This window comes from Benincasa hispida, chromosome 1, assembly GCF_027475165.1.
Source record: "Benincasa hispida cultivar pf3 chromosome 1, pf3_genome.v1.1, whole genome shotgun sequence".
NCBI lineage: Eukaryota > Viridiplantae > Streptophyta > Magnoliopsida > Cucurbitales > Cucurbitaceae > Benincasa > Benincasa hispida.
This window is the reverse complement of record NC_143478.1, coordinates 48,978,293-48,989,818: the sequence shown is the minus strand read 5'-3', so window position 1 is coordinate 48,989,818 and position 11,526 is coordinate 48,978,293. Positions and strand designations below refer to the sequence as shown.

The window sequence follows — 11,526 nt, the reverse complement described above, 5'->3', positions numbered from 1 at the left end:
ATTGAATACAGCTTCCTTCACTTGATAGCAAACTTTGTCTTCACATTGTAGTTGGTTGGTACTTCATTTAGACTCCAAATTCTTTGCATTCCAATTGTCTTCGATTTTAATTATAGTCAAGAACTCTAAATGAGTTTTCACTCTCTCTTGCGTTTAATTCTTGTGTCTTACTTGTTATGGCTTCAATTTTTATCAAGATAGAGTTCGAAGGCACTGATTTTCTCTTTCAATTTCTTTTTCCTCTATGACAAGTTTATGGTAATCTCCAAGTTGCATTATCTTAGTCAATAAATACAGAACCTCACAGCCAAAAATGATTTTGCTGACGTTCATGTTGTCATGATAAATCTCTCGATCCATATTATCCTATGTTAACCATTTGGGGTAGAAATTAACAGGTGTAGGAGTTAAAAAACCTCATCTTTCTAATACTCTTTGCCCCCTTCCCCCTCCCTCTTTTTTATATATATATATGGTGTGGGTCAACAGGTGCACCAATATATCTCAACTAGGTTAACATACACTTCGCACCCTCATCATATTCCACTCCTAATAACTCATTAATATAACATAAGCACAAAGTGAAGATGAACTATTTGCTCCTTTTTCTTATGGTGTGGGTTAGTAGGTGCTCTAGTGTATCTCAACTAAGTTGATACTGAAGGAATGTGAGGTCCGATGTAAAAGTAGGGATCGGTCCCAATTTTTAATTTCACAAAATACTAACAATAAAGAGATCAACATTATGCATTTTAACATAAAGTTACAGCGTGCTATAACAAATACAATGAAGAGGGATTAGGGTCTTTAGTTGTACTAACCCCTTGAAGACAAGGTCTTCACAAATCCTCTTCAAAGTCACGATCTCACCTTGGATCACGAACAAAAAACCAACAAACAATGTGGACACTACCATAAAGAAACCAGAGTATTCTCTTTTGGGATTAAGAATCCACAGGAGTTGTGGGCTCTATAATGATTTTGGGAGAGGGAGAGTTTTCTAAAAGAGGAGGAATTTTTACAAATTGTTCTTGGGAGCACTTTAGATTACAGACTCTCTGCAAAATTTTTGGGAAGATGATAATGAAGAAACTTGTGAAGGCACTGAGCGAAAACGTGGATCCTCCTAATTTTTGGTTGTTCATAGAAGACAAATTACAGAAACATGATTATGCAATAAACATAAAAATTACAACATGCATTAATAATAAAGGAAAAAGAAGAGAAGAGTTTGAGAAACCCTTACTTTTGAAGAATTTTTTTTTCACGTAAATTCCCTTCTCCGGATTGTCACGAACAAAACACGATCGATCTCCAAATGGCCACCACCATGAAAATTTCCTCTGTATTCTCTAGGATGAGAATCAAAGGAGTTGTATGAGCTATTGAAATTTTGGGAGAGAGGAAGACTGAGATTTGAGAGGGAAAGGAAACTGGGAGAAAATCATAGAGAAGCCTAATTATTTTTTTAATTCTTCTGCAAAGAAGATGAAGCAAAACCACTCTGTACTAACCTCCATATCACGTATGAAAAAGAGAGAAAATAGGGGGAGGGAGTTACAACTTCTTCCCATAATTAAATTTAAAATTTAATATTAAATAAATATAATAAAATATAATATATATTTATATAATAACAAATTTATCATATAATATATATATATTAAAACATATATTATATCGCATGTAACACACAACCTATAGTTATTATAACCAATAGTTTTCAATGCTCTCATTAATACATGGTATTTAATATAAATCTCATTTATATTAAAATTAATTATATGAATCCAATTCATATAATTAATATTTTAATCATATTCAAATATTTATTTCCTCTTAAATAAACTTTATATTATAATGTATCAAATACATTATATTAATTATATCATATATAATTAAATTAAATTAATTATATCACATATAATTAATTGACTCATCTAAGAAGGAACTAGAGAAATACAAGAAACCACAAAGCAAAATAGTTTTAAGACCACATAAGGGACATAAGGGACCACAAACCACAAACCACGAAGAAAAATAATTTTAAAAACGATTTCTGATGATAATACTGAGACTTCAACAAAAGTTGTTGATGTCGGTTCATCCTGTCAAGCTAATCCATCTCAAGAGTTGAGATTGCCTCGACGTAGTGGGAGTGCTGTGAACCCACCTGTTTGCTACGTGGGTTTAACAGAAGCCCAAAACATCATATCTGATGATGGTATTGTGTATCCATTGTCTTACAAGAAAACAATGAAAGATGTTGACAATGATGAATTGATTAAGACCATGAATCAAGAAATGGAATCTATGTACTCCAATTCTATCTGAGAGCTTATAGATCAACATAATGGGTAGTTGTAAGTGGATCTACGAGAGGGAAAAGGGTGTATAATGAAAGGTGCAGACCTTTAAAGCTAGACTAGTGGCAAACGGTTATACCCAGGTAGAAGGAGTGGACTATGAAGAAACTTTCTCGCCTGTTGTCATGTTAAAGTCTATTCGAATTCTCTTGTCCATAGCCACACATTATGACTATGAGATATGATAAATATACTTCAAGAATGCTTTTTTGAATGGTAATCTTAAAGAGACCATCTACATGACTCTACCATAGGGATTCATTGAACAAGATCGAGAGCAAAAGGTTTGCAAGCTTAATCGGTCCATTTATAGACTGAAACAAGCATCTCGATCTCAAAATACAAGATTTGATACTGCGATCAAATCTTATGGCTTTAATCAGAATTTGATGAGCCTTGTGTCTATAAGAGAATCATCAATAGCTGTGTAGCTTTCCTTGTGTTTTATGTGGATATCTTACTCATTGAGAATGGTGTAGGCTTACTAACAGATGTAAAGGAATGGTTAGCCGCCAAGTTCTAGATGAAAGAATTGGGTGAGGCGAAGTTTGTTCTAGGGATCTAGATCATTAAGGATCATAAGAACAAAACATTGACCTTGTCTCAAGCATCGTATAATGACAAGATGCGTGTCAAATATTCGATGCACAATTCCAAGAAGGGTTTATTACCTTTCAGACATGGAATTGTTTTTTCTAAGGAACAATGTCCTAAGATTCCTCAAGAGATTGAGGAAATGAGACGATATCCCAATGCATCGACTGTTGGCAGCCTTTTGTATGCAATGTTATGTACCAGACTTGACATTTATTATGCAGTAGGGATTGCCAGTAGATATCAATCCAATCCAGGATTAGATCATCTGACAGCGGTCAAAATGATCCTCAAGTATCTACGGAGAATGAGGGGCTATATGCTCGTGTATAGGGCTAAGGATTTGATTCTTACAGAATACACTAACTCTGATTTCATACTGATAAGGTTACATTGATGGGCTATATTATGGCATAGCATTAAATAAGGTTGCATTGCGGATTCCACTATGGATGCAGAATATGTAACTGTTTGTGAAGCTACTAAAGAAGTCATCTAGCTCAGCAATTATCTAACAGATTTGGAAGTCGCTCCAAATATTAGTCTACATATCACCCTTTATTGTGATAACAGTGGTGTTGTGACCAACTCCAAGAAGTCTTGTACCTATAAATGAGGAAAACATATTGAACGCAAGTATCATCTCATTAGGGAGATTGTTCAACGGGGAGATGTGACTGTCACATATATTACCTTATAGCACAACATCGCTGATCCATTTACAAAGGCTTTCACGGCTAAAGTGTTTGAAGGTCACCTAGAAAGTTTGGGTCTACGAGATATGAGTCACCTAATCTAGGGAAAGTGGGAGATTTTGTTGGGTATACTGTATGCCTTAGTTTATTGTATTGTATTTGATATTGTACATACCGCTCATGGTATTTGATACTATTTATACTCCATTTCATTGTAATGTATTTGATACTGTACAACCCACTCGTTTTAGGAAAAGTGGGAGATTTTTGGAGTTTATGTCCTAAATCTCATGTATCTTGTGGTTTGTAAAGAAAAATTACATATCTAATAAAATAAGAGGTATTTATTGATATTTAGATTGCATTAATTCACTCTAATAAACTAAGATTCAAGGTTATCTGATTAAACTTAAACATGTATATGAAGACACGCAAGTGGATCATGTTTAAGTGATAACCTAAATAGTCTGTAGTATATGGATAAGGTTGGGTACCTTATCCTGGTCTGGTGACACTATAAATCCAACCCGCTTTGTAGATGTTACAATTGGTGTGAAGTGCTACAAATGATCTGATCCTGATCGTTCATGTGGAGACATGCGAGTGAAGGTATTCTATACAAAGAGTTTGTATAAGACTAGACCACGAAATGAATAGATTCTCTATATAACACTGTTGATAGAAGAAATTTACATTTCACTAGAATGACCACAGGTGACTTGACCTTAATCCTGGGTGAGTTGTGAACTTTTATTTATGAGGGCAATCTTTTGATTTGTATGGGTGAGAGTGGCTAGATTAGCCGACTCAATAAGCTTACCATTTTGGGGATTTTTCCATGTGGAGAGTTTGAAACGCAGCTACACAAGATGGAATTCACTCCTTCTTGTCTTTAGGGGAAGTAGATAAATTTCTCCCTTAATAACTAATTTTGGGTCTTGAAAATTGAGGCCTCAACCTCTCACTGGCTCGAGAGGTGTTAGTTTATAGTTGGACTATAAATTGTTTGTTCATTAGAGGGATCAGTTGTACTTAAGGAGTTAGATGTAACTATAGGGGTAAAACTGTAATTTGACCAATTGTAGTTATGAGTGATTTGTGAAGGGTTGACTCATTATTAATTGGTTATATCCGTGGATACAAAAATATATCTACAGTGTGAAGAGTGAAGCTATCAATCTTTAGTGAAGTGCCTGGTAGTTAATGAATATTGATTAGTTTTATTAAAGAGTTTAATTAATTAATCTCATATCATTGGAGCTTATAATCTGCAAATCTATAAGGTCCCTTTGCTAACTTACTAAAGGAAAAGAGGAATGATTTGAATTGTTCAAATCAATTGATGGAAGAACATATTAATGAGATTAATATAATATGGTAAATTATAAATCTGATCTATAATTAAGAGAGAAATATTTGAATAGGATTCAATTTTTAAATTCTTATAAATTTGATTCGTAAAGAATTAATTAATTAATTTTGAGAGATGGGGACAAATAAACATATGATGTTTATTAATTAATAAAATAAATATTAAATTGGACTTAATATGATTATTTAATTAATGGGCTAATTAATTAAATAATGGTTATTTAGTTAAATTAGCCCTAAGGGTAATTGTGGAAAGCTATGGAGAAAGTCTCCATATAAATTCATCATTTTGCCAAAATTAAGGCAAGGGAATTCATTTAGTGAAATGAAACCCTAGCCTCTAATTTTCCATATTCTCTATTCTTCTTACTCAACCAAGGTGTAAGAGACCACTCTTCTCTCCTTGGTTCCTAGAGAATAACGAGGTCTCACTTATGGTGGTGTCTATTGTTCGTTGGAGAATCGTTTTGGAGAAGACGACAAGGAAATCGTGAAGAGTTCGGGAACAAAGGTATGTGATAATTTTCTTTTCATTTTCTCTTATTTTCTAAGCATGTTGATCTATAAGTTTGTCCTCTGTTTTGTTCTCTTTTTTTTTTGGTTGATTTTTTTTCATTTAAACTAAAAGAACGAGATGCAAGGCATTCACACACTTCCACTCAAGACTTGATCCCTTCCCAAAATTATTGTTTTGCCCCTATAGTTACATCTAACTCCTTAAGTAACACCGATCCTTCTAATGAACAATAAGTCATAGTCCAACTATGCCCAAACCCTTCTCGAGCCAAGAGAACATGTGGTGCCACATTGTTCAAGACCCGAAATCAGCCCTTAAAGGAGCAATTTATCTACTTACCCCAACATTAGGAAATGAGTGAATTCTGTCTTATGTAGTTGTGTTCCAAGCTCACCAATCAGACGAATCCCCAAAATGGTAGACATATTGAGTCGAAAAATTGGCCACTCTCAACCATGCAGATCAAAGGACTGCCTTTATAGGCAAGAGTTCACAACTCACTCAGGATTCAGGTCATGCCTGTTGGGTTTTATGTCTTAAAACTCGTGGTTCATAAACAATAAAACTTATTCTCACTACAAGAAATCTGGGCTTTGATGTCGGTTGGGAAAAATTAAAATGGATGTACAGTGTCGGTTTCTTAAAAAAAATGGATCTTTAATGTCAGTTTTAAACCGACATTGTAGGTGTACCTATAATGTCTGTTTAAAAACGACATTGTAGGTCAATTTTTTTTGTTTCCCTCTCTCCCATTTTCATTTCCCGCCTTCCCCAATTATCAATAAAAAAATTAAGAAAAACTAATATATATATTGTGTAAAAGAAAAAAAATTGACCCTCAAATTAAATCCCCAATCTTCTTCTTCTTCTCTGTCCAAACCTTTCCCACGTTGCCTTCCTCAACTACACATTCCCTGGCCAAGACCCTTTCTTCGATCGCCTCACCGTCCATCGCCTAGCATCGCTAGTGAGCCTTCTCTCTCTCTCTCTCTCTCTCTCTCTCTCTCTCCTCTGTCGAACTCTCTCTCTAACCCACGAAAAAGTAGATCCACCGCCTGAAGTTCTGATCTTTCTTTCTCTCTCTCTCACTCTCACCAATCTGCAAGTCATACGCCAGATCTAGCCATTGTGCAACTTAGTTCATGTTCATTAACCAATCTTGTTCTAACGGAAAAATCAGAGAGTAAATTTTTTCGGAGGAATAAAGGAGAGAGAACGAAATGGCGTCCTTTTTGCAGTCCTTCATCGATTTAAAGAAGAAAATTGGGGATTCATCGCCAGATCGACCTAACGCCTCCGTAATTATGGTAATTGAAACCCTAATCGTTTTTTTTTTCTAGGGCGTTGATTTCGAATTTTGTTCCGTGGAGATTGATTTTGGGTTGTGTCACTATGTTAGGTCTTCGATTCGATCTGTATGATCCATATTATGATATTGATGTGAATGAGGCTTTGAATCGACTCCCCAGGGAGGTTGTTGATGCGGGCAATCAGCATTTGAAGTGGGCCATGGACCTTTCCATGAAGCATCAGTACCTTCCTGATGATCTTCAAGTTTTTTCCTACTATAGATGTTTATCTCTTCCTTAGATCGATTCGAGCCTCACCGAAAAAACAGAAATGTGTTATATGTTTATCATAACCGAATAATCTTCAGTTTTATTTCTGTATTCAACATGCTCTTAATATAATTGTTGAGTGTGCAATATTCTCGAAATCTAGTATTTTTTTTATGGTTAAATTTCTATAATTTTTCATGGTCACTGGGAACTAACTCTTGATTGTATTGGGTTTTGTTGTTTTTCCCCAACTAAGCATAGGATGTTGAATTCTAAATAGTAGTTAGATGATTATTAGTTTGAATTATTTCATTCTTTTGGCAGGCCATGCAAACACCATTCAGAAGCTATCTCCAGGATATGCTGGCACTTATAAATCTTTCCATTATTTCATATCTCTCGCTTTATTATTTAAAGTGAAAAAAATTTGTGGTAAAAAAAGAGTGAAAAATGTCTGGTCGTGTTCATGGAAATGAGGCAGCTACTCTATATCGTAGTGTCAGTCATGGTTCTTAGAGTTTTGTATCTTATGACCTGTATTTGGGAGTTATTGATTTTGATATTATTTACCATCTGTTAGCCTAGATGGTATCTTGCTATGTACTTGCATTACAGTTGAATTGTTTATCTAGTGTAGTTCTAATTTTATTGAATTCCCCTTCAAGATTTCTCGTTCTGTCCTCTATTGTCTTTTTCATGATTTCAGGTTTCATGATCTAGATAGATATCAGCTTTTGGGTAATATATGTATGAATCCTGGATATGTTTTCTTTTAAAGTAAATAAATTACTTGTTAGGCCTTTGTTTGTGGTTGAATTCTTGATTTGTTCTGATTGTAACATTATACGAGTTTATACGAGTGATTTTCATGCACTACCACCAAATCTTCGCTGTTAATCCTAATTCTTATATTATTTTCAAAAACATTATACGAGCGAAATTGCTTTATCACATGCAAATAAAGTAAAATGTGTGGCAGTAATTTTTTTTTTATTTGATTAATCTGGATTCTTTGATTTTTATTTACTGGCGAGTATGGAAGGAAGGCTGGATAAAAATAAGATAGAGCAAGGTTGATGATTTGATGATCAGTGCAAAATAACCTACTCAATTGTTCTACTCGTTGTGTCAAATTGTTTAGTATTAATGTCTCAGCTTAGATGAATAAAATTTGTGTTAATTTAAACTGCATAATAGCAGAAAGTAGGGTCGCATGATGCTGCATATGCGTTCTACAACTCCTTTGATTTCTTGGAATACTACTTATTGAATAGTTGTGGGGATTGTGTGTGGCACATCCTATAACATCCCACATTTTTTTATTTTATTTAATAATAATGTAATTTTCAGTAACTTTATTAGTTGAAAATTCAGTAATTGCCCTTAGTTGGAGGGCATGTTTGGAATTTTAGATTTGAAGTATAAGTGCGAGAATTTAAGTGTTGACGTGAAAATTATTCAATTTTTGAAATTCAATTTGAAAACTAATGGCAGGAATTAATTTTCTTTTGAAAAGAAAAGGAAATAAATAGTATAAAGTAGATTAAGAAAATGATTTAAATGTAATTATATTATTTCCTTTTTAGTTAATATTATTATTATTATTATAAAATAAAAATAAAACCCATCCCTTCTCCCTCACACATGAAACCCTCTCCCCCAAAATTTTCCTCCTGCCGGTCACGACCCCCCTTCGCCGCACAAGCCAAACCCATCTTGTTGCCGTCTCCCTCACTGTCGGTCACGACCTCTCTTACTGCCGCCTCCCTCACTACCGAAACCCGACGTCGCACCGCTCGCCCGGCTGGAGAGTCGCCGTCGGAGTCGCACCGCTCGCCCAGCCGGAGAGCCGACTGAGTTGCCGCCGCTCCTAGCCACGAACGTCGTCGCCGCTCCAGCCCCCTGACCACCGCCCGCCACCGTCGATCAAACCTTCTGACCGCCGCGTGTTGCACCGTCTTCCAACAGCTTGACTCTTAGATTTTGGTAAGATCTATTTTGGTGGTTGGGTTTCTTGAAAAATTTTGGATGGCCACTAAGTTGGATTAAGGATTAAATTAGTCACATTATTTTGATTTTAGATTTGAGCTTGGGAAATCACAGCAGCGACTGTCCAGCGGATTCAAGACCATTCGTCAAGAGTTTTGGTGAGAGTTATGGTCCTTATTATTGGTTTGTGAGCACGCTTTGATTACTGAATTAAGTTGACTTAACCCTTGTATCTTTAAGGTTCCAAGCTGTCGTCCATTGGGAGTTAAAATCTGTTGGAAGGAGATTTTGGAGTAGTTGTTAATCAAGTTCCTTCGGCAAGCTTTTGGGGTGTTGTGGTTTTGAATCTGAGGTGTCGCAATTATTATTGGACTGAAATTTTATGGTTGTATTCGTATGGTAGGGTCGTTATTTCAAATCGCGGTCATCGTTTGGTTGTCGGAGTTTATCTGTGGAATTTCGATTAAGGTAAGTAATCTAACCACTAGAACTGCCCACAAGCCAGGCTTTAGTTGTATGCTAGCATGGTGAGTGTATGTTATGGTAAATTGTTAGCATATTGATTGATAGTATGACCTGAATCAAAGTATGTTTTGGCACGAGTTCTGAATTATTTAAATACACAATCGTTAGTATGTGATGGTATGTGTTTTCATATGTCGACGTCTGATCTGCTGGTGTTGAGGCATACTTGTATGTTGTAGAATTATGATGTAAGGTTTACATGAATGTTGTATAATATGTTGTTGAGGATTATGTGTATGTGATGGAGCCATGGTACCAAGGATTTCATGTATGTTTTGGAATTGTACGATGTTGATTCTTAGAACGTTGAGACTATATGAATATCCTTATTGATTAGTTAGATGCTCACCAGTTTTGTGTTTCCTTTGGGATTCACCAGTTTTGTGTTTCCTTCGGGATTCACCAATTTGTGTTTCCTTCGGGATTCACCAATTTGTGTTCCTTCGGGATTCACCAGTTTGTGTTTCCTTCGGGATTCACCAGTTTGTGTTTCTTTCGGGATTCACCAGTTTTTTGTTTCCTTCGGGATTCACCAGTTTTGTGTTTCCTTCGGGATTCACTAGTTTTGTGGGCATACTTAACTACAATAGGATAGGACTCAATCTCTTGTTTGTTTCATGTGCTTATATGCCATAGGTGGGTATCTAAAGGACATAGATGTCTAGCCTGACCCCAGTGGTGGGGTTACTTACTGAGTATTTCATGCTCATTCTTTCTTATGTTGACGTTTCAGGTAAGGGTAAAGATGCACCGGCGATGGTGCAGTGGAATTCGTGATCGTGCCACTGGGACTAGTTTTTAAGCTTCCACATCATGACATTTAGAGTCCTTATTTTTTTTTTTCTTAATGTTTAGTTTTACTGTCTTAAACTTATTATTAAGGATTATTTCTTTTATATACTTTTAATAGTCTTTACGAATTATGGGTACCCTATTATTGTTTTAATAATTGCATTTAATAAATGTCTTTTGAACTTCTCTTGTTTAATTAACATTTATTTCAACATAACTGAGCGTCGTTTTAAATTTTATACATGCATTTATTTTAGTAACGATCTAACCTAAGTCCTAGGGGGTTAGGTCGTTACACATCCTACCATTGCTTTCTACTTGATGTTGACCTATCTTATTCCACCAAATTTCATTCGATGTCTTGCTAGACTGTTGGTACATAGCTTCTTTAGCATTTTCCCTTTAAACTTTAGGGTAAATGACTTCGTTTGGTAATTAAACAATCTCATTTGTATTGATCTTTGTTGATATTTATCTTTATTAAACCGAAGAAAGCTGAATGAATGAAGCTAAAGGTAATTCTTTTCCCGCTTTAGGTATGTTTTGCAGGTAAAGAAGGAGAGAGCAGAACGTGAGGCATTGGGATAAATTCAGAAAATGCTTCTAGTTATATTGAAGAAGGAGCTAGCCATGCCATTGTTACTTCAATAAGTTCTTTTCTTTTATCTATTTACGATGATATTGCTTAATTTATTGCCTGAAATGGAGTTAGTGTAATGTGGTTCTGAAATTCTGGAACACTGAACCTTGTTGAGCTATTGTAGTACTTGAATATAGAAGATAATAAAGATTTCATTTGTCTTAAGTAAACTATTTTCGAACCGCCCACAATGGCTTTAAATGTTGTATGTTTCTTGGTTCTGTCGCAGTATGTGTTCAACAATGGACAAATGGATCTTACAAGGCTTAAAGATCTTGTTCGCATTGTTGGGAGACAGAGGCTTGCGTTGTATCTTAGTTGTAGAAAAAAAGTACTTCTTTTTATGTTATTGTTGCTGAGTTTAGAAGTTATCATGATTGATTAACATCCTAAGTTATGGTTAACCCTTTAGATGTAAAAAGTCACCAAAGTCATCTGCATTAAAACGAACAAAACATCTTGCAGCTTGGGGCGTCAC

General features: G+C 35.3%; 1 pseudogene; it reads left to right on the top strand.

Moving 5' to 3' along the window:
- Positions 1–6,763: 6,763 nt before the first annotated feature.
- Positions 6,764–10,996, top strand: LOC120073625 (cytochrome b-c1 complex subunit 7-2, mitochondrial-like; annotated as a pseudogene).
- The last annotated feature ends 530 nt before the right edge of the window (positions 10,997–11,526 follow it).